At 40.1% G+C, this 27,204-nt stretch overlaps 1 long non-coding RNA gene across 1 annotated transcript in view; it reads left to right on the forward strand.

Annotated features, from left to right (window-relative positions):
• Positions 1-25,776, forward strand: part of LOC108446121 — a 38,004-nt gene extending 12,228 nt beyond the window's left edge. Inside the window, exons 2-4 of the long non-coding RNA XR_001861229.1 lie at positions 555-16,107; positions 18,446-18,537; positions 24,985-25,776. This is a non-coding gene — a long non-coding RNA (uncharacterized LOC108446121). The remainder of the gene's footprint in view (positions 1-554; positions 16,108-18,445; positions 18,538-24,984) is intronic.
• The last annotated feature ends 1,428 nt before the right edge of the window (positions 25,777-27,204 follow it).

The raw sequence follows: 27,204 nt of genomic DNA on the forward strand, positions 1-27,204 counted from the left end.
TGAAATTGAGGTATTGTCACAAATCCAAACCTCAGCACTGTACGGGCTGCTATGAAGGAAATTAACTCCCCTCAGCTAGACCCAGTACACGAACCTGGGATGTTCAGATCACAAAGAAAATAAATAGATAGCTCATTCCCCTGACCTTGAGGCTATCTGTAGCCAGCTCTACAAACATCCCTGTGAGATCCTAAACCAACTTGTCAGTTTTCTCCAGCATCTAGGCCTGGACATTTTCTGCAGGACAAATTCTGCCCTAATTAGTGACACCTGTACAAACACACTTGACAGTGGGGTTTGGGTGGGACTGATTTCCTCCTGATGTTTATGTAGGTCATGAATGAGCAAGTAGCAACAGCATCTTTCAGTCTGTAGTGTGATCTCAGTTAACTGGCAAGCTAGAAAAAATCAGGGAGAAATTTCTAGTCATAGCAGTCTGCTACTATGATGGTTAACAATATATGGATCTGTACAGTAAAAAGATCTTAAAGCAGCTCTTCAGAGAGGCAATTTACTTGGAATAATTTTTTCTTCTTTTTTCTCTGTCTCCACAGGATGCCTTATGTGAAGAAGCATAAAAATACTAAACACATGTAAACTCGGGAACTGGAATTCACTGGCTGCAGTTAGACATATAAGTCAGACCTTAAAATAAACCATTTAAAAAATTAATCCTGTGGGGAAGACAAAACAAGTGTAGAGTGACCACTGTCAGAGCCAATAATTTGCCTATTGTTCATATACCTGAACACCTGCTATATCCTGCTCCTGGGTTTCCATCAGGCATGCCTTCCGTGTCAGCTTTCTCTCCAATAGACTTCTATGTAAGGGACCAGAGACAGGGGCTACTTAACATGAGTGCTGCTGGCTGTGTGTAGAAGGATGCTCTGTATTTTTTCTTCCCCAACATTTGAGAGGCAGCAAGCACTAGCTAGTATCCTGGAGCTCTTCCCTCAATTAATTACCACTCATTTTAATAAAATAACATCCCTGAGCAGAAAAGAGAACAGGGTTGTGAGGAACATGTTTATTCCAGTGGCCTACAATGAGCTTTTTTTTCCTTCTTGTTTTGATATTTTTTAAGTTATCAATACAGCACCAGTAGCTTCATTACACCTCAATTTCAAGCTGCTCTCACTTCCACTGTTTTCTCTAACTCTTGAGGTGGTGTTTGAATAGGGCAGGATGAAGACTTACTCACATGGTTAGTTCTCTTTTTATATGCTTCAGTGTGTCTCCTGCAGAGGAATTAGGCAAGGCTGGAGGGACTGCAAACCAAAGCCAAGTGGTGATTGACCTCTGTTGCCTCTCCTGCTTTTGTCTCATGCTCTACCTGTGTCAAAGCATCTTAACTTCTCCAAAGCCAAGGATAAGCCTCCATCAAGAACAGTATTGCATTACTTTCTTCACCTGTAGCTTTATTATACAGGTGTGTCTAAACACCTACTTTTGAAGTCATATCCCTGACATGTTATGGTTCAGGGAAATGCCTTCTTCAGCCTGCAGTGGATTTGTGTCTGTTGCTTAAAAGATCCTCAGAGCTGGGAAAAAATATAAGGGCTGGATGGGAGTTCAAAGGTGAAGTGAATTTTCAGAAGAAAGAGAACACTGTGATTATGGTCTGGAAAGCAAATAATTTGAGGTTACTTCTCTGTATGTTCCTCTGATGTTGTTTGAGACCATCTTTGTGTGAGGAGGTGTGAAGAAGGATTGCTGTTTTTCTGGGATGGAAATGTGGTTTACTGAAGGAATTATGTGTCAGAAGTTTCCATTGTAACAGCACCAGTAAAGGGTGGGGTGAAGAGGTTCTCTGAGTTTGGTGGGCGTTTTGTGTTCCTTTGATCCCTTTGAAACAGTATGGGCTGATTTATTTGTCTGAACTGATACCAGTGGTATTCTATTTATCCATAGAAAAAGGTGCAGCTGAAGCTGGCAGAGGTATAAAGAAAGCATTTCTATTTTAAGCATCTGTCCATCAAGTGTCTTACCATAAATTCATTTCAAGTAGAGAGATCACTTAAGTGACACCTTTTCATCACTATCAAATTAGATTTGGACAAAAGACGTTGACATAAGACTCGCTGACTTTGCCATCACTTGTGAAGCACAGATCTTTCCTATCTCCGAACATAATTTAAGGCAATACAGTTGTGGTCTCAAATATAAAATATTTTGCTTTTATTAAAAAAAAAATCTGAATGTTTGGATGTCAGCTGCTCTTTCTTCTGTGAGAAATCTGCTTATCACCTGGAGGAAATAGTTGAAATGGCTCTTGTGGGATGCTGATACTGATCTAAGGTGTCTTATAACTCCTTTTAAAAAAGGCTGGTAAACCTGACTAGTCTATCGATGAGCAATTAGTACTGTGCAGGATTCTTTCTTCACCTCAGACAGGTTTTTTTGACAAAATGATGATGGGACTGCACATAATAACACTTGAACTACCGAAGAAACTATAATTTCCTAAATAGGACGTGGGGATTACAAATGGCAGTCCAGAATAATGAGCAGGGATTAGCTAATTAAATTTTACCTGTGCATGCTGTATTCTGTCTCTTGTTTCTGTTTTAGTTAGAAGACTCAGACATGGGTGAGTTGCTTTAGATTAAAATAAAAATTATAGTGCTCTCATCTTCAAACTCAAAAGTAATTACCATTTTTTAAAAACTTTTTCAAGGCAGGGAATTGCAAGATTACACTTTTGCATGTTCTCACAAGTTCCTTTCTCTTGGCATGCAAGCAAGTTGCCAGTCATCGTAAAAAATGTTTTGGCACTACCTACCTTCCTGACACTTCTGTGTGGGAGGTGTAAGAAGAAATAGTGAGTTCGCTCTTTGCTGCAACCATTTTTTCAAGAAGTGATTTCTGAGGTGGAGTTGCTTTCTGAGAGCTAAGCAATGGCAGTTGTCAAAGATTTCCAAAGGAGAGAATAGCAAGAGTTATCAAATGGCCTTTTAAAAAATATTTATTTAAAATTTTTACTACATGATCAATAGCCTGTTGAGAACCGACTTATGTGCTGTGTATGATTCCTCTTCCACCCAACTCCAGCCTCCTAGAACCCAAGTTCTGTGCCTCAGATGCTTTCGGGGAGGCTTTCCTGACTTCTGCTTGGAGCCCTTTGGGTGGGGGACAGCAGGGAAGCCAGGAGCAGAGAGGAGTGATGCCCCAATCACAGCTGTCTCTTCCTCAATGACACCTACAAGCCCTCTAGGTTTCTTTGGACTCTGCACAAATCCTGCAAAGTTAAATGAAGAGTGGAGGGTCTCCACTTCCTCTGACCTTGTGGGGCCTCCCAGCTGAGTCTGAACTGCCTCTCCAGAGCCCCCCATCTGGCTTCCCCTCCCCTGTCCAGGCCAGAGGTGACGTACACCACATGATCACAAACACCCTGCCCCTTGTTTAAAAAAAACACCAACCCCCAGTTTGACCCCACTCCAGTCTCCTCTGTCCAAGGAGGTGTGATGCCTGTTTCCACTCCATGCCAGGCCTGTAAATAAGCAAAACCTCATAGCCCTGCCCTGGTTCCACCATTAAGTACAGCTTGGGGTGACGCCACTTCCCACTTCATGGTGTGATTTTTGGAGTTATCCTGTGCAGGGCCAGAAGCTGGACTTGATGGTCCTTGTGGATGCCTTCCAACTCAGGATATCCTGTGATTCTATGATTTCTTCTTGCTTCCTCCTGCCAGGAAGGCAGATATTTACAGAAACAGCCACAGCCATGCGTGTAATCCCAGAGCATGACCTGAGAGCCCTTTTGGGATAAAGGCTGGAGTCTCCTCTGTGGTCTCTTTTCAGCAGGCGTGCCTCCTTACACTAACCCTACGTAAGGAAGGAAGCAGCACAGTGACACACTGTTATCATGGCTTGTGTAATGGTAAATACTCTGCTGGGTGACTAAATTACTCAGTCTTCCACATGGTAGCCTTAAGCAAAAAAACAGTAAAAAACCAATAATAAAAATAATGCAAGTCTCAAGAGGGAGAAGAAAACAAGTCTCTAAGAGGGACAGCATGCAAAACTTATTTCCTGGAACAGAATGCTCTGTGTGCAAGATTCTTAAAGTATGAAGGTTTTAAAGGCACAGTCCCAGTTCTGGCATTGAGGAGTTGTTGGACTGTGGCAAGTTGCAACCCAGCATCACTCAAAGGAAACTTGGAGCCCTGCTCCAAGCTGGTGTGAAATTAAAAGTCAAAGGCCAGGGCTGTTTCACTATCTTGAAAAGGAATAAATGAAGAGGAGTTTGAATGCAACAAAGTTTGATATTTATGAAACAGTTAGGATGAAAAAGGTATTAGTTCAAAATCCAGACTTTTTTTTTAAAGAGAAATACATTCCAATCCTTTTAGTTTATTAATTTTTCCTATTTAGTTTCTTCTGTGTCTTGAGGCCACATGAGCTTCCAATTCCCAAACAGGATCAGAATCACAGTCTTTTCTGCGACCCTTTCCCCTCCACCTGCACATGACATGTATCATCTTTTCTCTTTTCTGCCCTCCTGCTCACTGTGCCCTTTTTCATGAGCTGCCTGGACACTTGGTCATTATCTTGCAGTCACTTTCCCAACAAACCACGTTCACCTGAATGAAAGGGTTCATCTGCAGCATCCAAAAGGGGAAACATTGGTACAAATATACATAAAAGCCAGTTCCAAGGAAATGCAAGGAAATTGCTGCAGTTCTCTTGAAACTAAATCTAAAAGATCACCCTGTGCTTGCACTTCACTATTTCCAGCTGCCTCATGCAGACACTTGCCCTCCTCAGCTGTTCTATGCTCCAGCTCCCGGCTGCATCTGCCAGACATGAGCTCTTCCCAGCCAAACTCACTCCCATGGATGATCCGCTCCCCTGGAAGGAGCCAGGCTTATTTTTCGATTCAGTTTTACTCTTCCAAGCCATATTTCCTCCCAATGTGTTCAGGCAGATGTGTTTCCACTAAATAAAGACTTGCTCTCCTTGATGGAGCTCAGGGAGTACTTCTGTTGCAAATTATGACCCATATTTGGGGTTTAACTATGTTATTTAACTGTTTCTACAGTTACCAAGGAGTTACACCTTCATTTTCCTCTGTTCTTTTCCCAGACATATCAACATTAACCTTTGAATGTGAAGTGTGTTTATATTCCAAAGTTTCTAGTGCATACCAGCTCAAAAATTGACTAAACCCCTCGTCCAAACAGCTAAATCAGAAAAATACATGCAGTTCATTACTAACTCTTACCACTAGGCATGATGGTAAGCAACTGATTTAGGCTGATTATTGTCTGATTTGAGAGGTGTTTGGGGCTTTACAGAAGGTGTTAATATTGAGGCTTGGGCTTTATTCGATGATGTGTTAAATGACTTTCAGGACGGGTATCATCTTGCATGAAGAAATTCTTGAGTCATCCCATGTAGTTTTAAAAATCTGAGGCTCTTTTGGGAAGAAGCTCTCTCTCTCACAGTTATGATAATACTATGCACAGGCAGAAAAAGTCAGAGAATTTAATTCGAACTATCTGGAGCTTTTTGGGACAAAATGAAACCTCTGTTCAGAAGCTGTAGCCTAGAGAATCACTGGTGGTGACTGTAGTTTTAATAAGGCTGTTTCAATAAGCCATTTTGCAGATTTAAATTAATTTCATATCCTTTTGACTGACCTGATGCCCTTTAAAAGTGCTTAAAGTATTTCCTCTGTAAGTGTGCCAAGTGTGGGCACAAGGTTGAGGGTTGGTGCTAAAGAGCATCTCTACTAGAACAGGAAGGGAATTCAGGTAATTCAGATGGTTATCTTTGCATATGCAAGTAAAAATACAAGTAGTCTGTCTTCATTCAGCTTTCAACTGGAGTTCAAGTGGCATGAGTATCCATCCATGAATATTTGTGGACTGAAAATTTTAATTATTTTTCTTCTGGTCAATAAGGTGAATACCCAGTAGGACCTGTGCTCATTCCTCATAGAAGCAAAGACAGCACAACAGGATCTGCTGTAAAAATTGCATCTAGGCATTCAAGATAAAATACGATTCTGTAATTTCTAAAATCATGTATAAAAGCTGTAAAATTAAAATAAATACATAAACCCCACTGACAAAAATCATAACTCTGATTTTCTTGAAATTACTCAAACCTTCTTCAGTGACATTGAGCCCAGGTAAGAGATAAAACTAAAAGACTGAGCTTCAGACCCTAAGGAAACATTTCTAGCCTATTATTATACCTGTCTATTGTAGCGATCTCTCTATTCTACCTGGGCAATCTTTGCATGGATTCATCACCCTCCAGTGTTTCTGCTGATGAAGTACCTGTACAGCTGCTATTGTTAATTATTTCTGGAGGCATAGTCTGGCACTGCCATACCAAGTAAGCAGGACATCCATACATGCTGGAAAAACCTCAGAGCTCAATATCGCCTAGTAATTCGATGGCACTTTGCAACCTTTTTTGAGAAATCCATGTTCTCATTGTGAACAGTTATGCCATCTTAAGAGCCAACTTTTCTGGGTTTGAAAAAGATCTGTGGTATATATTTACTTGTGTTAATGCAAACTTGGAGAACTCTAAAGCCCACAGTTTAGCAACCACTTATTGGTCCATTCCATCTAGGACACTTGCTTGCTATGCAATCTAGGCAGTGGGGAAAAGAAGAAAATTTATCAGGCATATATATATATATATACACATATATATATAGCCTGTCCTTGAGGAGACTTTCTTTAAAATTGTTGTTTAGTCACAAGTTAATAACAGTCCTGTCACAAGATAATGAGACAGAAACACTTACAATCCATTATTTGCATTGGACATAATGATTGGTAGTGCTGTTGCACATCAAGTGATCTTGTACTAGAAAGGTAATGAATTCACATCTGTCCTCTTCAGTGCTGTAAGCCATTTTCTGTGAGCCTGAAACACACACACGTTTCAGGATGTCCAATTTTAGGGGATGGTAAGATCAACTCTCTAATGTGATTGAGTCCTGATGCTGCAGGACTTGTATGAGAAGGCATATCACTTGTACCAGGGTCAAATGCAAAGGACAGATCCAGTCTTTGCCAGACAGTTTATTGACACAGATGAGCTACTTTCAATCTTTGCTCAGAATGAGAACTGACAATTTCAAAGCATTTCTCTATGAGAGTTCCCTTTCTGGACTATTAGTAACAGCAGTCTCAAGCTAGCAGATTTCAGGGCAGATTAGTTCAATTTGAAGAAGATTCAGAGAAAACCTGGCTTGCCCAGGCTGTCTAGTGAGCTTCTGAGAAAAATACAGTTATCTATTCCTGGTACTTCTGAGAGTCATTTCTTCTAATCAATTCTGGCTACAATGCAGATGATGCAGTGTTTTTCTGTGTTAATGTCTGCTAACTCATTATTGTTCTTTCAGAAGCTGATTTTAGGAGGGTGTGCCTAAATTTTCAGCATGCATTGGTGACTTCCCCTTCATTTCCAGAGTGCAATTTTACATGTTAGTTAAGACCTGAAAAGGAAGACTCCGTCAAATAAGTTCCTGTCCTCAGTTGTCAGTGCTCCCACTAATAACTTCATAATAAACTTCATAGCTTTCACTGTGGGAAAGAGGGATCCGGCCGACAAGCAATTCTCTGAAAATCCTTCAGCTTCCATATCTGGTTTCAGGCTAGCATGCTTTAATTACAAAAGCTATCATTTCAAGAGAAAGGACTTTTTTGTAATTCTCTTATTTTGTAATTGCTGCTGTATATGCTGTTTCTGATACAGTTGACTGGATAAATGAAGGTAGCTTGGACATTTTAGTGAGGAACAAAGTAATCCTTGGTTGCTATAAACAGTACCTGTAGTTGCACTTGGGATAGATCTAATCCTTTGGCAATTATTAAGGGAATGAAAATAGACCTTAGCCTGGAGCAGAGAGGATGAGAAAGGAGTAGGGAACTGTGTAGTACTGAATAACGAGAAGTAGTAATGTAGTCAGCTTATTTTCTTATTTGTAGAAAAAATATTTCTGTAGTCCACAAAGTATAATATCTCTGATTGAATAGTTTGTACACTTAGCAAAAGGTAATTGTTTCAAATGATTTATGAGTAAAAGCATGGGTTTTGTAAAATTTTTATTCCTCTTAATTTCACTATGGTAAATGTTTTAAATAGGCTCTTCCTCATTACTGCAAACTCTTCTAAATTAAAAACCAAAAGTCAGTACATGTAGCTTTGCTATAATGTAGTTGCTTTATGAGGTACAATAGCAAAAATCAGACTGCATCCTACCCACAGTGTAATGTGGGGATGTATAGGTCCCAGGCCATCAGGAAGCTTGTGGTAGATCTTTCAGCACTGAGCCTCCTGCCTGAACTCCACAGCAAGGGTAGCACCATAAATATTTCAACAGAGACACCAAGAGGAAGCAGCACTTTATAGTTCTCAGAGCTGTGTTCAACCAAAGCCAGTTTGAAATTACAAACAAGATGGTTTTTAGGTCATTCTTCTAAATAACTACCAAATCAGTTCTTTCTCAGCGCTAAGCAGCCACCACCAACATCCATGGTTGTCTTTTTAGTTGCTTTCTTTCTGTGGTTGTTTTCTTGCCCTTAGATAGTCCTACCTTCATTTTGAAGACGGCACAATAACTGCTTTCTCTTTGCACCTTGCACAGTCGGGCCTTGAATTTATGATAATAATATTGACAGCAGTTGTAAGGATGTTTTTTAATCCTTCCTCAAGTGAGCTCCCTGCTGCACAGCAGCGTTCAATCACAAGCAGGACACAGTTGAATTATTCAGATCGGATTTCACATGCTTATTCAGTTCTGCCAAGGAGGCAGGGAACGGCATGAAATCACCTTAGCAGTGGCTGATATGACCAGGAGTAAGGAGCTGAATAGGAAGTGTCACTCCAAGCTGACTATCCTGTAATGCCTCATAGAGAAAGAAGCTATTAGGGGCTGACCCTAGTGGGCTGAAATTCATCAGTCTGTCCCTTCTTCCTTCCCTATCCCTGTCTGGATTGACACTGGCATAGGGAAGCTCGCTTCCCTTGGGAGGTTATGGTTAAAATTGCATTGCAGGTCTCAATGAGTACTTGTTCTATCTCTAATGTAGTCAGCTGCAGCACTCAGCCTGCCTAGGGCTGCGGTGGGATGTGGCTTGGGCTCAAAGGGAACAGATGTTTGCTGTGTTGCCTTGTGTTGATCACCTCTACAGATATCCAGCTTGATACCACTCGTCTCTCATAGAAGGACTTGTTCCTCTTTTTTGCAGCTGGTGGAAAGCAGACTCTGCAGGTTTGATGTAATGTTGTTTGAAATACATCTCTCTTCAACAGTCTTTGAGGCAGAACAGTAATTATTGATGTTTGTTTGCTTAACATAATAATCACATACAAAGACTGCTTATTTCCTGGCTTAACTTTTTGTTTTTTGGATAACTTTCTATGTTTACATTTTAACAACTGAGCTCATTTTTTCCTATGGATGATGCAAAAGATTAATAATTTATTTTGCACTCTACATGAAGTGGTTATGGCAATATACCTGCCTCAGGTGGGTGGTTTATATACTTAATCAGCCAACATAAATTGCTTTGAACACAGCTCACACTTGCTGGCAGCCAGCAGCAGGTGTAGATTAGATGAGTATTTTGTCTCAGCTGTTCTAGTTTAAACTAAGACAATAGAAGATCAAATGTAAAGCAAGGCACAACAGTAGTGTGACGCAAGCTCAAAAGGTTTATGCAGTAAAATCATCTGGGACCAGGTTCAATCACATGAATTACAACAGTGATGAAGTAGTGTGTAGAACTTTCATTGAATACCAGTTGTCACTGTTCTGTTTGAAGAAACCATTTCAGGTCATAAAGTAAATGCTTTGTTCTCATTACCTCTATATACTCACCTGCTGAGTTTATAGAAAACTGCATCTTAGTACCTATCCCATACTCAACATTTGTAAAGTAGGTTATATATGGGTTACTTGGACTCTACAGCTCTCCCTATTTGCTGTGTTCAGAATGACTGGCTTTTCTTATTAAAAGAAAGCCATGGAGTATTAATCTTTTTCTTCAATTATTATCGGAAAGACAGGTTTTCTTACTTCTCCTGTCATGTCTAACTACACTGAATCCCTCCTCTGTTTCCCTGACAAGGCAGGGCTCCTACAACCATGCTGCCTAAGTAGGTAGATGTTTATCCCCTATGTCTAGTCACTGTAATTTTGTGACTTGTGGGCTGTTTTCAATTCAACTTGACAGAGTAGGAGAGATTGCAAAGACAGCTTGATTCTTCTAAGATTGGGAAAATTAGGGATACAAGGATCTGGTGGAATAGGCAAGGATTTGCAGCATGGTTCAGATCTGACTTGGCACTCCCATGGGACAGACACCGTGTAAGGGCTTTGCCTGGCAAAAAGCTGCTGCTGGAGCTGGATATCAACCAAGAGATACTTGGACATCCTGATTTCTGTCGTTCTGTTGATTTTAGTCACCATGTTCACATGAGTCAGGAAAGAGTTGGAAACTGGCAGATGTTCTGCATCCATCCAGTTAACATCTATACAGAGACAAACCTGACTCCAGCTTCCTGTGATTCTTCTTCCTCTCAGCCCGTTTCCCTAACGCAGGGTTTGGTGCTCGAGGTATGAGCTCTGGCGTGCCCCAGGTCAGAGACAGTCCAGCTGCGTTACTTCTGTCCATCGCAGAAGCGACTTCGGCATCAGGAAAAGGGCTGCTTGCTGGGCTGGCTAGCTGGCTTCTCGGCAGAGGAAACACGGCAGGAACCGATGGGATCAGCTCATGTTAGCTCGGAGACAAAGGAAGAGAGAGGCTGTTTGGGTCTGGCTTTTAACAGGTTTATTGTTAGAAGTTTTGCAACCCGAACAAGCTGGAATCCGATGTGATGGGATGCGGTGGGATCGGATTGATGGGATTGTGATGGGATCTCTCCTTGGAGCCTCGTCCTCAGTTTTATACGGAATTTGAAAATCCCGGTGAAAGGGGAAAACAACCAATGAGTTACAAGCCACGGGGAGGATACAATGTAACAAGAACCACTGGGGGGGAAACCAAGAGGCGGGAGGTATGAACAAGAACCAGTGAACAACCGAGTAACAGAGAATTTTCCCGAACCAGGGGAGGCAGCTTGGACCCAGGCACCACCCAGGGGGTCCAGCTTAGGCTTCTGAGCCTCCCCTCAGCCCACCCTCTGAGTCTGCCGCTTCGGGAAACTCGATCCAGGGGATGGGCTGGGATTGATTGGCATCACACTGCCCCAGCCCCACAGTGGGCTGGGTCACCCCAACATTTCCCCTCTCTCAGAGGAACTGTGTTCTCTCTTGCCTCAGGGAGCTCTGGTGTTTGTGGGACTTAGGTTTTTTCCTCAAAAAACTTGCATTATTCAGAAACCAATAATAAATACTGCTCTCCATTGCACTAGAAGAAAAGGTCCTGTGCCCTGAGACCTGTTATTCCACTCCCATGACCAGCACAGATGTACTTGAAGTTCTCTTTAGTTTAGCACTATTCTTTATTTTTGTCATTGCTAAGGTATTGCCTGTGTATCTGTGCTGTGTAGAAAGAGCAAGGAGATTAAACGTGTAGGTGGCAGCATAAAGATGTGTTGGAAAAGTCAGTGAAGAAGGGTCTAGAGTTACATGAGTTAAAGTGCTGAAACAATATGTGAAGAGAAATAGGGGGAGCAAATTCACAGGGTAAATATTTTTCCCAGTTATAATTAAATGCAGATGAAGGTGTTTAATATTCAGATGCTGTGAAAGCCATTTGCTCATCGTCATGAATGGCATGTATTTGATAACACAAAATAAGCACCTCATCCTCCACTGCTACTCACGCGTGCACAATTCTTCCCATTTAATTCAGCAAGACTAATTATCTGAATTACTGACATTAGCTTGAAGCTATGGATTTGCAGATTGAGTATTGAGTCTCTGGCTTTCAGAACAACTTCTTTAAAGGAATTAGTCATGTCTAAGTACAACAGATCTGTCAAATTGCATCCTCTGGCTTTGTCTGATGTTTTGGTTGCAAAGCCAGCCTTGTGCAAGACTGTCCTCATGGCAACAGACAGTGGTTATTCTAATTTTATGGCTCTGACAACCCTAAAATGGCTCATAATGGTTGGGCAGTTACCTCACTAGCTGACAGCAGGTGATAGCTGAGAGTACTTCATTTTGCCTTCCACCTCACTGATGGGCTTTGTCATCCACGCTCCAGGGATATCTGCTGTCTATCTGCAAACCAGCTCCTGAACTACCCCCGTTTTGGTTTAACTTGCCATGCAGGCATGAAAACTGCAGTTAATGCACAGATAGATCACGAACCCCTGCCTTGGCAGCAACAACATCAGTTGGAGAGATGGGCAGAAAAGAGCAGTGCTTCAGGAACGGGTTCACAAGTGGTGTGGGCATCACTGCCTGCAGAGCTGCAACTTCTCTGGGACCAGCAAGGTGCTCAGCTGGAGCAGGTGCACCCTTGGAATTTTACTGCATATCCATTTGAAATAAAAGGCAATGCTTACCCTTACAGTCCTGCATTTTGCTATAAATTGAAGACTTTCAGTAACTCTTATCGTGTCTGTGCTGCTACTGAGGAAAATAGTGGAATGTTTAGGGTCTGGAGCACTAGCTTATCCAAGGCTGAGCAGCACAGGGAAAGGGGGCAGCAGGGACAGGCCATGACTGTGTTTAACCAGTGAGGTCTTTAGTCTATACATCACTTGTCACCCCTTATCTTTGAATGAACTGTTCATAATTAAATAGTGTGACTCAAGATGTGAAATCCTACATGGCAAATACTGAACTTGCACCTCATTTATCTCTTTCAAGCGTTTAATGAATTTTCAGCTTCAGCTAATGAATAATGGCAATTTCAGGCCCATTGTCCTATGCAGGGAAATTAATAATGACCTAAGGATAGTTTCATACCTAGGAGCATGGTAGAGATTGCCAAAAAGCCAGAATGTGGATTTCTTTCTAGAAAATCCAACATTATCTTTAAATTTGTTCCAGTTAGAGTACAGTCCATATTCAGAAAGAATCCTGAAAGCACAACATGCAGAATCTGCTCTTTGGGAATAAAAAGCAAGCAAAAATTGCCTTCCTTCACCTACCCTGCCATTAGGTTACCACACATTTTGTTTTCCTTAACAGGTCATCTTTTTTCATGCAGAAACTTTGGCCAAGGTTGAAAAAGCTTTTAATTAGCATTATATTAATAACATATAAAAGAAACATGGAATCCTAATCTTTTCTTCAAAGATGTTCTGCAATAAGGTACATTAATGAATAGGAACCAGGAAACTTCCAAGGTCAAGAACTTGGCATAAAGAACATTTGTCACCACCATTTTTTTTAGAGAACGAGTTGTGAACGTTTCCACCATTTCCTTTCTCTGTGGAGTAAGAAAAAACAACATACAGTAGTAGCTGTGGGTTCAGTTGGTTTTGGCACTCAAGACCAAGTACAAAAGCTTAAATGAGGAAAGAAAAGCATAGACATGAATGGATGTGTACCACAACACCTACTACTAGTACTTGAAAGAATGGAAATGCACTTGCACTAGAGAAGTATACCTGAAGCAAATGTGCTCTACTTCTCTCACCCATCCAAAGTGACCAATTTTCATTTCTCACTAGCCTCTCAAAAATGTAGCTAAAGGAAAATACTGAGAAATAAAAGTGTGGTTTTCAGTCACAGAAGCAGGAAGGTACATCTTAAAACAATTGTTTAGTCAAAAAAATGTTTTACATGAAAACACTAGGCATTTTTAAATCCAACCTGCTAAAAGTTCATGGTTGGTTTTATACAGAGAATTAGTTATTAATTTTGGGTTTAAACCTAAGTGGGATGAGATAAAGTCATCTTATCAAATATGTAATGGCAAATACATAACATGCCATATCCTAACATGGCCAGATATGAGACGTGTAGGATTTAATAGCTTGTTGCTGGAGGTGAGTCCCAGACTGCTGTAGTAGCTCCATGTAAGGTCTGATGTTGTTGCTAGAAAAGATGAAATAAATTTATTTTAGAAAAAAAAAAATCACAAAATTAATTTAAAGATCCTGTCAACAACTACAGTCTTCAGATTTGCCAGCTTTTGCAAATATTTTCTTCTGGAAGTACAGCCCCTGAGCCAGATTCCTGCATAGGTTGTACAGGCTTTCCATTTCAGAGTTATCACTAATCAGGAACAAAAATTTTGAAAAGAATTGTTCTACTTTATCCACAATAGTTTTTGTAACTTCTAGCTTGATGCTTCTTTGCTACTATATGCCTTCTCAAAAACTCTGCATGTCAATTCCTGTCACATTAGCATTAGGAAGTTTATTTCAGTCTGGGAGTTAACTAGCCTTGCTTTGAAATCATGAACATACTTCAGTGGGAGTGCCTGTAAATGTGTTTATGTAAATGGCTTTAGTCCTGTCATACGACAATCATTAGGATTATCCTTCTGGAAACATAACTCATCCTGGAGTCTGCCTGGCAGCTGCTGTGATCACAGCCATCAGGCACATGGATGCACAACCAATAATTAGAGACAGTTAGGGCTTTTCTCTGTGAGGAATTTTTCTGGTGGGAAAGTCAGTGGGGTTTTTTTCAGAAAACTGAGTAAAGTATCTTCAGGTAAATTTGTAATAAGGCAGAAGTGATTGCTGCTATCCACCCATATCAGTATTAGAAATTGTGAGGGAATAACTGGGTGCTTCCTTCCAGTTGCCCAAGGGCACTAGCTGAAGGCTCAGCAGGAGGGAAGGTAAATTATGGCTTTTAGCTATTCTCTCCTACTTTGTTTCTGCTCAGAGTGAATGAAACTGATGTCACCTTTCAGGTGGAAGAGCCCTGGAAAACTCACTCTGAGACTCTCCAAGCTAAATTCCTATCTCATAAATAATAAAAGATCTTTTCAAAAGCTGTGTTTCAAAATGAAACTCATTTTCACAAAGAAAGGTACTTTTAAGTCAATAAAATTCAAAGCATATTCAATTCAAAGTATATTGTGAGAAGTTCGCCCATTTTCTTATTGGTGGTTTCAGTCAGACTGACAGATGCTGTCTTAGTAACTATTTTAAGCACTGAAACTGTATGAGTTTAGTTCTACCTGCTCCTGTCCATTTTTAAGGACTGCAGTATCTTCACAGGAAAAGTGTTCTGCAGGAATAAATGCATGTGTTGTGCTTGTCCAACTGAATCATTTAGTAATTTTTCCCTAAGTTTGACAAAATTTTGTCCAAAAATTGTGTCCAATTTTAGCACAGTCCTAAGCAACTTCTGAGATTGTGACACTTCATTTCATGTACTCCTGTGCTGATCTATAAATACTGCTTTTACCAACTGCTATGTCTCATTCTCTGTTTTGTTCTGCTGAGGCTTTATTCCACACTGGATACAGTTTTGTTACTGAAATAGATGGAGTTTTTTATCTTTTATTTTTCTCCTCAGGAATTGCTTTCTGTCTGCTTTTTAAATCAACTCTATAGGAAGCAGTTTAGCTTCTGTGGACTTTTAAAAGGATATATATTCTTTAAGCTCTTAATGAGCTTTTCCAAAACATACTTAAAAAAGAACCCGACACAATAAAATGACCACATTTAAATAACTGTTAAACTTGGACCGTTAAAACAAATCTTCTCTAATTTTTCAAGATATAATTGGGTTTTTTACTGTGTCAGGTTATGACACTATAAACCAATTGTCAGCAGTGTTTTAAGGGTCAGTTTTACTTACTTAGGTACACACATCCTCCAAGTCTACGAAATGCTCTGTTGAGAAACCCCATCGTACACGGCTACCGAGGGATCGAAGGCAAAAGGGTCCAAGTCCATGTAGTATTGTGCTGTTTCTCTAAAAGCTGCCCATGATTTGCTAATCTGAAGTAGATCAAATGAGAAAGGAATATTCTGAGCTTTGATACTGAATAAATACCGTGTGTGACTACTGAGCAGCTTTGCCCATGTTGATAAATCAGAAAAATTTCCTCCCTTGACCCAAAGGATTTATGTTACATGTTAATTCCAGACCCGTGCTTTCTTTTTCTCAGTAGATGCTGCTTCCTCTTGAAGGAAGAAGATACCTGTTCAGCCACAGTGTATCCCCACGTGTTCTGGCTGCTTCTGGAGTCCCAGTAGCTCGGAGAATATGGTATATGTCGTTTGAGCCGTATGAATTGATTTGCTGATTCTTCTGTCAGAAAGGGTGCTCCAAGGACACTTGAAACAGAAGCTGAAAAATATTTGTAATATCAGAAAAATATTTTAGAATGTGCACTTCAAAAATACGCTTATACCCACAGAATATGGTTTTGAATCTGTAGTTTATTTAATAGAAATCAAAGATGGTCCTACCTTAGATTCTCAGAAAGAAACTTTTTTTTAAGGCCTGAAGTTAATAAAACAGATGCTCTAAATCATTATTTTGCTGTTGAATCTGAAGTAAATAAAGCTACAATGTAATTAAGGCACTAATTTATTTTTAATGCAAAGTTTTGTTACAAAAATCCTCTTAGACTGTAATTGCCCTAGTCTCAGGTGTGCTCAGAACCTAAAATTTTTTAAAAGAACGCAAACCCTATGAATTTATCTGTGGTTTCTGAACATCCTGGCTTATATGTGATATTTATTCTCATTAGTATCAGCATAGAAATTGCATGCTTGGAAATTATTTTCTGAACAGAAGATACTGCACTTCTAATCTTGCTATTGCATTGATTCAGATAGCTTCTGAGGTCACCACAGATGCAGAAGTAGTCCTTGCAGATCTTGAAATAAATATTCTTCACAAGAAAAAGGTCCGAATTCCTCTTTAGCTTCTTATGAAAGGCTCTGGTACAGAAAAAAACCTTTTCTTTTTAGTCTTGAGTGTTTGAGACATAAATTAATTTTGAGACATTAATTTGAGGCTAAAAGAGTCCAAAATAGCATGTCAGTCCGAATCACACAATTTTTAATGAACCACTTAAGTTGGAGCTCAGATCCATCAGCCAAGCTGAGGCCAGTCTGTAAACAGCTGGGCTCCAATTTAGTGAAGTGGGTTTAAATGGACACCTGAGGGTGACCTGCACATACTTGAAACAGATGGGCCAAGAACTTGAGTCCTTGTCTATTATGTCTTAGAGTAGGAGCTCAGCAGGGCAAGCTATCACTTCACTCACAGCTCTCCAATTCCCTGATTCCTAAACTTCTAGGGGGAAAATCTATCAATGTTCAGCTGAATCCAGTTCACTTGTAATTATTGCTGGCTTTCCTGATCATCCACAATATCGTTGCTCTTTAGTTTTTTAACTAGAAGAAAATGTTTGCTGAATGCATATAGGTGGCAGATATGTAAGCTAGAGTGTTTGTTGCTCCGTTTAACTTTGTTACTTCTCAGTGCCAAAAGAGCTTAAAAAGAGGATGAGAAAAACCTTGTTTATAGAGTAATGAACAAAAAAAAAGTGATGGTGGTTGTCATCTTTGCCCTTAATATAGATGTCAAAGAGTACTTTAGAAAAGTTACTTAGCAAGCAATGATAGTCCCAGTAATTGCTTCCTACTTCAGTTTCTTCATATTGCAAATTACTATAATTATAAACTGGAGGTAGAAATTTTAGGGTAGGGAGTTTTCAAGGAATACCCTCTTCAAAAAAGTTACCAACTGCATGGAAAAAAGTAAGTTCAGACATTTTGTGAGAAGACTCATGTGTGAACTGCTCTCTCCCTTAGGAAACAGGAATAGCAATTTCTGTACTTCAGAAAACAAGATTTTGGCCTGGGAAAGAAGAAAATATATTTCATGTATATGTCTATTAAATTGGTATACTTGTATTCTAGAGCTGCACAAGAGAAAACTAAGCTTGTGCCAAATTTCAGTATTTCTCTGGCAATTTACTATTTTTCAATAGAAAAATCTATGAGCTTTTAATTTCTCTTTAGTTAATGTCAGGATTTCTTTTTATACTAAATATTTTGTAAGCTCATGATTACATTTCTGGATGGAGATAACTGAACTGGGATCAGAAACTGACTCATTAACAGGCTACACTTTTCTTTAAATGTATATATATTAAATATATATATATATATAATGTATATTAAATTTATATATATATAAACATTAAATTTTATCACTAATATGTGCTCTGGCCCTCCAGATTTAAAGTAAGCTGCAAAAAAAAGATCATTAAGCAGCTATGTTTCTTGTGGTTTTTTTTCTTGCTGCCAACATCTTCAAAAATGAGCTTGTCATTCCTCTAGTGGGACAGTGAGGTGTTATCTTGGCTACTGTGGTGCAGAGAGCTCCATCTTCAGGGTATTACATGTCAATTTTGAATATACAGTCTGCTCTGGCTGCATCTGTATCCAATGAGAAATGCCACCCCTAACTATGCGAGGTATTCACTTTGATTGAAGTGCACTTGCCTGCTCTGAGGAGAGGCAGGTATGCCAGCTCTGCTCTTGGCTTTTCTTGTCACTGTTGACACCCAGTTCTTATTCTTTTCTAGCTGCTATTTCACCTCCTGGGAGTTGTCTCTGCAGGACTTGTCCCCAGCTGCTGGGGCACTCCAAAGATGCATAAGTAACAAAAGAAAATCAGGTAAGTGCCTTTATATATCAGCTATTCCTTCAGGCTCTGCTCATTCTCTTTGCCTTGCTGTAAAGATCACTATAAGTCTCTGAACATGGCAAGCTTCATTCACCTCTGGAGAAACTCTAGCAAGATCATTTCTAGCAAAACCAGAATTAGCCCTGTTGGTCTTTCACTGTGGCTGCACAGACAGACAGGGTTGTACATTTGCTTCTGCTCTGGCAGAGCTCAGATGAAGGAAGGTCTTTACTTAGCTCTAATGTAGACCTGAGGTCATCAGACCAGGTGTCTCCATCTAAGTAGCCCCTCTGAATACAACGTAGAGTCTCCATCAAATGAGCAATATCTTGCCTCAATTTAAGTTTCTCAGACTGGGTGTAATTTTCCCCCTCCTTTCAAACAGCTTAGCAAAATATTGTGGAAGGGTTGGCTTTACAAACACAGACTATTCCTGAAGGGGTGCATCTTGTAGGAGATTAGCATACCAACCAGGAGAATGGAATTTCAGAGCACCTGATGTGAGACTAGACGGAGTTAGGAGCAGATGGGTGATGTTAATAAAATGGCTCACAGTGCATAAAATTGAGCTGCAAAAAGATGAAGTATTTCAAGCTGTACTGAAACAGTTAACCCACTATGAAGAGCAACCAGACACATTTTATGTTAATGGTTTTATTCAATACTGTTATCCTCTCTTAGATAAATATGTGTTTTGAAAAGCACTGTTAGATGTAAATGTCCCAGTGGGAAAATAGGAGAAATGTGTGTGGAGGGTGAACTATTGCCAAGGTTGTATCAGCTGTTACCACTTAGAGGGTTTCCTTTCATTGTCTCTTGAAGATTCACTCAGTGTTCTCATATGAAATACAAATTATAGAAAAAAATCATCTGGTTTAACAAGCAGATGCTTGGCTCATGTAGTCATTGCCTTCAGCAGATAGTTTTGTCTGTCCTGTGCACCTAAAGACAGTGTCCAGAGGGAAAACTAATCGTAGTCATTATTGCTACCATGCCTTCTGAGCATCTAATTTTGGATTACTATGATCTGAGACTAAACTTGAGAGGAGATGGTGGTACAGCCTTGTCATCTTTGTCAAAAAAAGCAAATGCGCAGTTAATCCAGCATGGAGTATATTAAAACAAACCCAAACCAACAAAAAAAGTCTGATTATGAAAAGGCATATCAAGTATCTTGAATGTCAAAGTAATAATAAAAAAGTATCACAGTATAGCAAGCAAACTGCACTCAGAATAGAAAATCAACCTGGACAGATCTGTGCTTTAAAATCTCTTCATGCTAGCCTTGAATGAAAGCATCTTGTGCAAGGATAGATTACTAGAAAGCAACATATTCAGCTGGCTGCAGCCACAAAATCTTCCCAGGAAGACATCTTTTTCTATCAGCTGAATGTGCAATGATCCACTTCATCACACCATCAAAAAGGTAAGTATGGGATTAAGTTTTGACACATTTGCCTGCTTAGGGACCTATAATTGATATACATTTTCTTTTGTAAAAGTTAAGTAGCATGAGCCATTGTGAGTTTAGTAGTCTGGGGAGAGCAGGCTGGCCACCATTTGCACCTCTAATGGCAGAGTTTAATGATAAGGAGACAAATCTTCAAACTTGCCTTAATATAGGGTATGCTTCTCCTTCTCCCATTCTCTACCCCAAAGCCTTTTTTTATCCAGATCATTAGTACTGTATAAGTGGTGAGGAGCAACTTCTAGGCTTAGGACCAAAATTTATCCCTGGTGTGCATCTACCATAGGTAAAAGAGGTTCATCTCTAATTTGCTATGATATTTGCAAAGAAACTGTCAATTATTTAGCAGCACTTCAAACACTCTCTGTGGACACTATTGTTTCTCCCTAGTTTCTGAAGACTTGCAAGTTTCTGACAACCTGAAAACATATTGCTTAAGTTAATATCAATGGAATTTAAATGTCAAAAGTTAGCAATTGCTCTGGCTCCCTTCTTTTAAGTCTAATAACTCTTCTTATTGTTGGCTACGGTGATTCTCTGGTCAAAATGTCAGCTCATGGAGAAAAGACTGCCAGCCTTATCAGTTCTTTAGGACAGAGCTCGGACAGAGGCTAAACTTGGACAGAGCTAAACTTCAACCTTGCTGAGGTGGCACGTGCTGACGTGTTGGGAACTTTGAAAAAGTAAATCAAGTCTGCAGTTCAGTTGTGTTTCCTAAGGCTAGAAATGAGCCAGAATGGACCACCTCCCCACCATGTTTCAGCTATCTAACTTTCTACATATAAATTCACACGGTCAGACCACAGGACTCAGTCTGAGGACTCAAAATACCAAAGATACCACAGTGCAACAGTGCAAATGCTGAAAAAAATGTGGCAGCAGCTGCTTCTCTCCTCACTCAAGTATTTCTCTAGATTACGTGGCATTCCATGGAAATCAATATGTGGTTATCTGTCAGTACACTGCATGCATGGCTGAATTGCAGCAAGGATAGACTTGTGGATCCTGCAGGACACCTCTGGCCCATATATCAACTTTTTTTCAGTTGAAATGTGCAATTATATTAAAGTCTAACACCTGCCCATTGCTTTTTTCACATTATAAAAAATGATGTTTGTATGTACATAGGCTTTGTATGCTGGAGTGTTTGGATGGTAAGAAGCCTTAGAATAGAATTAAATCAGTCAGATTTGCTGTTGACAGCAAGATTTAAAGTTGCTGATTTTTAAGTGCGTCAACTCTGTTCATATCACCCAGTCTTTGGAATTTTGGTCTCATCTGTTTATTTTTAAAGCTTGAATTAAAGTAGTTTTTATTCTTTGAAAATTCTTAATTTTACGTCACAGGACAGAAGAGCTCTCTGGTTCAAGAGATGTCATTAGCAATCCTTAGAGCTACAGCATCAGCCTCATTCCCTCATCAGCAATGGCAGAGAACTTACAGACACTTAATGCAGAATTAGCTATTGAACATATTCAATATGTGTGATGATGCCAGGGGTCAGGGCTATTGTCAGGTATGGGTAAATAGCAAGGCGATTTTGCAAAAATCCTAGATAATCCTAGGGAAGGAACTACTTCCACTCCAGCAAAGTATTAGGAAAAGCACTGGTCAGTTGGTCCACTCAGCAGGTCCTGTTGAAATTTCCTTTCTACATCCACATGTGGCTACCAGTTTAAGCTCGAGTGAATGGGCAAAACACCCCCATCAGACACCTGAGAGACTTCAGCAATTATCTCAGTGCCAAGACATCGCACTGGTACCCCATCCCTTGCTGCTGCACTCTCCAGAGGCTAAAGGAAAAGGTCCAGAAAGCTTATTCCCAGAGGTGTGACTGTGGTTTTACTATGAGGAGTGATTTATAGCAACTGAGCTGAAGGCATGAAGAAGAATAAGGTTCTCATGAGAATCTTACAGTCTCTGTTTTACTTCACCACCACCTTCATTGTTGCTGAAAGGATTCACAATTAATGGAAAACTGAACTGATTGTGATCAATTAAACATTTAAGAGCTCATTAAAAATTAGTAATAAGTAGTTCTTCATGTCTTTTGAAGAATAGAAACGTGGGAAAGTGGGTAAAAAAGACAGGAGACATAAAGGAGATGAAAGTAAAGTCTTCTGAAAGGAGGGGCTGCAAGCTGCTCCCAGCTTGGCTTCAGGTGACACTGTGTTCTATAATGGCCTTCAGTGGAAAGGAGGTGAAGTTCAAGAAGGTAGGTAAGTACCCAGGAACTGTCCCAGTTCAGGTGCACAGCAGATCAGGAAGGACAAATAAGGAGAAAAGGTTTATAGGTGAGCTCAAACTTGCAGAAGAGACAAAGTCCCTTTCCACCTCCTTATCTCCCTACAGAGTCTCACTGAAGCCAAAACTCAGGTTCATATGTCGTGGAAGTGAATTCAACGCATAAGAGAGATTACACCTGACTGTGGTCCCAATTCACAAAACCTTTTTCATTAATCCACAATTAATCATTGGCTAATTATGTCTCCCTTATTTTGCCTTAGCTATTCACATCATGTATTTACTGCATGTGTGTTGGAGCACTCAAATCTAAGAAATGCTTTTAATGCATGCATGTGGATGGAGCATCTTGTCAAGATGCAGGCAATCACTTGGGAAGTCAGCTGTCACTGCCTGCTTCAATTTTGTGAGAAACAAATCAATCTTGCAGCATGTGGATCACTGATCATAGACTGTACCAGTGTGTGCTGCTTTGGGAAGAGCATGTGGTAACCCCACCCCATCCATTTTCTCTCTGGTCCAGGTTTTACAAGTTGAGTCTTGATTGTAGGTGCCCTGGTTACACAGTACTGTGAAGGATCAGCATTCAGACAGCCTGAGAGCTTTAAAACAGTCAGTCTCCTAAAGAAATTCAAGTCGGATTCCAGAAATCACTTGTGAAATAGAATATTTTGGGCCCTTATAAATGCATGTGAAATTTTTTCCTACAAACAATAAATGTTGAGATAAGAAAAATATTTAGAGAAGATTTCATAGAAACAGCATCAAGCTCTTTTTTACAATTTTAACAGTTCAGGAAATCATCCTTTAAGAATGCCTTTCAGTCAGAAATGCATCCTTCCTCCTTATTCATGAGCAGTAAAAAACTCAAAAATAGTCATGAGGAGCAGAATCAAACTGTATTTCACAGAATTTGCCATGCAATCTTGTGCTCACCCACTCTCCTGCATGTCTCTGCTGCAGTGATTTCCAGTTAATACTACTCCATCAGGGCTGTTCTGGTGGTAACACAGGGTTTTTGCCAGCTGACTATTTAACAAGCCTGAAGGGAATGACATGAGGTAGGATACAGGCACTTACCTGTAAAGAGCAGAGCAGACACCAAAATTTGAAATATTTTCAGAGACATGGCAATTTATTCAGAAAGGGTTTCCTTTGTAAAGTGAAGACAGCGATACAGTTTTATACTTTGTTGTCTTTAGGTTTATAAATCATTTACCAGATACGTGTAAAGGGTTGGTGCAGACAGAGGGCAGGGTACAGTACTTAGTTCAGATTTCTCCTATATGCTTCTGTTTGTAGACTTTGGACTTTGCAAGCTGAGCCTCTAATGAGCCATAATGCTCATTATCGTGTGGATGCATTCAATTCTCCGTAAGTTTTATGATGCAAAATAGTACACTGGGCTTGTTCTATGAGTGCTGAACAGGCAAGGCTCAGTCAGTCAGTCTTTTGCATGATTATTTCCCCCTCATCCTGGTGATAGGCACAAACAGTTTATAGTTTGGTGTGAATATGAATGGTGTTTGAATCCACCTGCTCTGGCACTGAGAGCAGTGCCAGAGTATGCCATATATTTCAGCTGCATACTGGTGGGTTAAGGAAATAAACCTATGATAAAATTGACTGAAAAAGCACTAATCAGGGAAGGCAGGAAGAAATTTGGTTCTGACCTGAACCAGGCAGAGGTCCCAGGGTGCCTTGTTGTCTTCTGCTGGTGTTAGGACTCTGTAATGTGGGACACTATGAGTTCATGCTGCCTTACCTGTCCCACCTGTCCAGTTAGCTGTGGCCTTTTTATATACAACTCACCTGTTGGCAGCAGTTGCTGTACTGCAGACCAGCTTATCTTCATAAGCTCACCTCCACTGATGATAATAGACCACAGAAAAGATGAGCTCTGTCACACGTTGGCGCGTGTTGATCCACAGTCCATCAGTACAGGCGTGCGTGTACTCCGAGCTATTTATGTCAGGAAATCAGACCCTGCTGACGTTACAGGTCAGGGACCAGACTCCATGCTGATGGGCAGTAGTACTTCATTCTCATACTCACAGGGAGAACCATCAAGTCTAGAGAGTGCATGGAGTAAAGGTTTGTTGGGAAGCAAAAGAGCATTTAGTTATGTAGTTACAAAGCCTAATAGTTTTTTATTACACATGAGTGGGCAGGAGGGGAGACTACTGAACAGCAGGTCTAACACTGCAATTCTTAACCTTGCTGTAGGTCATGTCACAAATTAGTATTATTTTAGCATTGTTTTAAAAAAAAAAATCAATCCATCCACCCCAGGTAGCAAATTAAATATGGAGGCAAGTGTTCTGCATTCTGGTGCCATAGTAACAACAAATATTCATTATCCAAATTTATGATCATTTTCCCCACCTCTGAGCTACTATATTAAATGTTAGATGTCAGCTTTTTTGTGCACTAGGAAAAAGGGCATAATGACTGGGATATTTGCTAATAGGCAACACAGAGCTCTCAAGAACTGTAGATCCCCCAGAAATAAATTCCAGAAAAGCATACAGATTATCCTTTAATCTCACAAACTTTGTGGACGATCACCTCTAGGCTTTTCCACACTTCCCTCTTAAATGGGCCTGTCTTTCTATTGCAGCTTCCCTCCCACAGGCTTTTCCTCACAGTTCCTGATATAATGAGTGGAAGAACATGTTGGTGTGTCATTTTATATTTATTGCAGTTATGTCTTCTTTCATGTGCAGCCCACTCAAAGAGACCACTGCTACTGATATGGCACAGGTGGAGAGATGAGAGCAGCCAGAAAGAACACTGCTACCTGGAAGCAGATCACAGGGAGGTGTGCTTGACTGGCAACAAAGACCTGAGTCACTTACTCCTCCTATTGAAGCAAGAGGAAGAGATGAGAAAGGTTTCTTCAGGAACAGGAGTTGAAAAAATGGTAAAAGTTAGAGGCCATAGATCCCAACTGATCCTGAGTAACCTAAGTCCAGGCTCCCAGAAGCTAAACACAGCCTTGCTCTCACAATTTGCAAATAAAACCTGTCACAGATTGGAGAATATGACTTGTCTATATCCTTTACTGATGAAGCCTTGACTCTTGTTATAGAAAAAGTCCTCTCTGAGAGGCACAGAGTATCTTCTGGTAGGGTCACAAAACATGGTGGGGATGTTGCAATACCTGGACTCAGGCTCTGAGTTCAGAAGAACACAAGGCTTTCTCTGCTGTAGAGTGAACAGTGGGCAGCCAGATTAAGCTATGATACGGGATCTGGGAAGTAGCTAAATTACAGATAGCATGTTCCCTAAGACATAGTGATCCATGACACCTGAACACTCCTCCAGTTTTCCTTTGTTTCATCCTCTATCCTGTCCTGTTTGCTTCTTGTCTGATTCAGGCCTCGCTCTTGGCCCACACTGTGTCTTGTGTAGGCTGCCCAACTCTGTGTTCTTCCCCTGACACATGTCTTCCCTCTTGTGTTCTTTGCAATTTCACATAAAATGACGTTATGCCCATAAAACCCAACATCTTTAGATTGAAGAATTTATAGGTCTCTTATGAGGAGAGTAGCTTTCCAGTGTGATTTCCCTTTCCTCCTTTCTTTGGTGTCCTGTTTCCCATATCTACAAGGGGTGTACAGCTCGAGGTTCAATCCCTCCCTACCCCCTACCCCAGTCCTGCTATTGCCAAGTCTCACTTCTGCTCACAACAGCCAGTGTTTTTCCTGAAGCCCTGTAATGTATACGTAGTTTGGGGCTTGCATATGCCCTACTGGCTCACATGCAAAAATTTTCAGAAGACAGATGAGTTCTTAGCAGTTCTTTGAGGGCATTATATAGGCAATCTGGATATCACTAAAAACCCATGAGAAGCATGAATTTATTCAATGAATGTAGAATTTTAGCTGTTAATCACTAACAGATATGCAGGCTGCAATTTTTTGGAAGATTTGTAACTTGGCCCAATGGCTCAAATTTTCATATGGAGGAATGAATCATTGTATCATTCTCATACGATGCCCTCCCTCTTCTGTCAGACTTTTATTTCCTACTTTAAAGCACAAAAAGCTTAGTCAAAGGAGTTGTCATTAGAATATTCAGTGCAAATTAAACTTACACACATCCTTATCTCATTTGCAGAAATTATTGAGATATTGGGTAAAGTGGTTCAAAAAAATTTCAGCTTGATGCAGACACCTGACATAGTAAAAAAAAAAAAATGTAAAAAGCTCAGACCAAATTATAAAAGTTTAAACAAGTTATAGGCAAGTGAAAGTAGGATTATCTGAAGGGATAGTTTAGGCAATCTACAATGCTACCAGTCTTATCAATAAGGTAAGGTAGACTTCAAACAGCAAAACTCTGTTACAGTAAATAACTTCAGGGGAAAGATCTGTGTTCTTCCCCGAGTAGTAGAAATTATTTTTCTTTAAGGAAAGAGTAAAACTCCAAACTTTAGCTGATTATAGCTGAAACAGTTTAAGCAAGAAAAGGGAAAAAAGAGGTTGGACTCATCTTAAAAGCATCCTAAGGAAGATGATGGTGACTGGCTGTACAATGAGGCCTCCATCTCCTGAATTATTTTTTAATGTATTTTTCACAGGTGGAATAGTTGTAAAATACTTGAGATGGTAGCTGAATATCCATAAGATTACTTGTTGCTTCAAGTTGATTGATATCAGATAACATAGAAAGTTATTGGGAAGGAGAAAGCAGGTAGGAAATCTTAGTTCGGTTGGCAACAAAAAGCTGAAGAACTTGAGCTGGAAATCCACATTCTTTCTCTTCTTTGGCACCAGCTTCTCATCTGCCGAGGAAACTTAACTCTTTTGGTTCAATTTTGCCATCTAAGTATAATGCTGATCTCTCAGATTTTGTAAACTCCTATGTAACTGTTGAAAAATGTAATCTTCTGATGTATTTAATATCAAATTCCTCATTTGTTTCAGCTTGTCTAACATTTA

The sequence above is a fragment of the Corvus brachyrhynchos genome, unplaced genomic scaffold, assembly GCF_000691975.1.
Source record: "Corvus brachyrhynchos isolate BGI_N302 unplaced genomic scaffold, ASM69197v1 scaffold3, whole genome shotgun sequence".
Lineage (NCBI taxonomy): Eukaryota > Metazoa > Chordata > Aves > Passeriformes > Corvidae > Corvus > Corvus brachyrhynchos.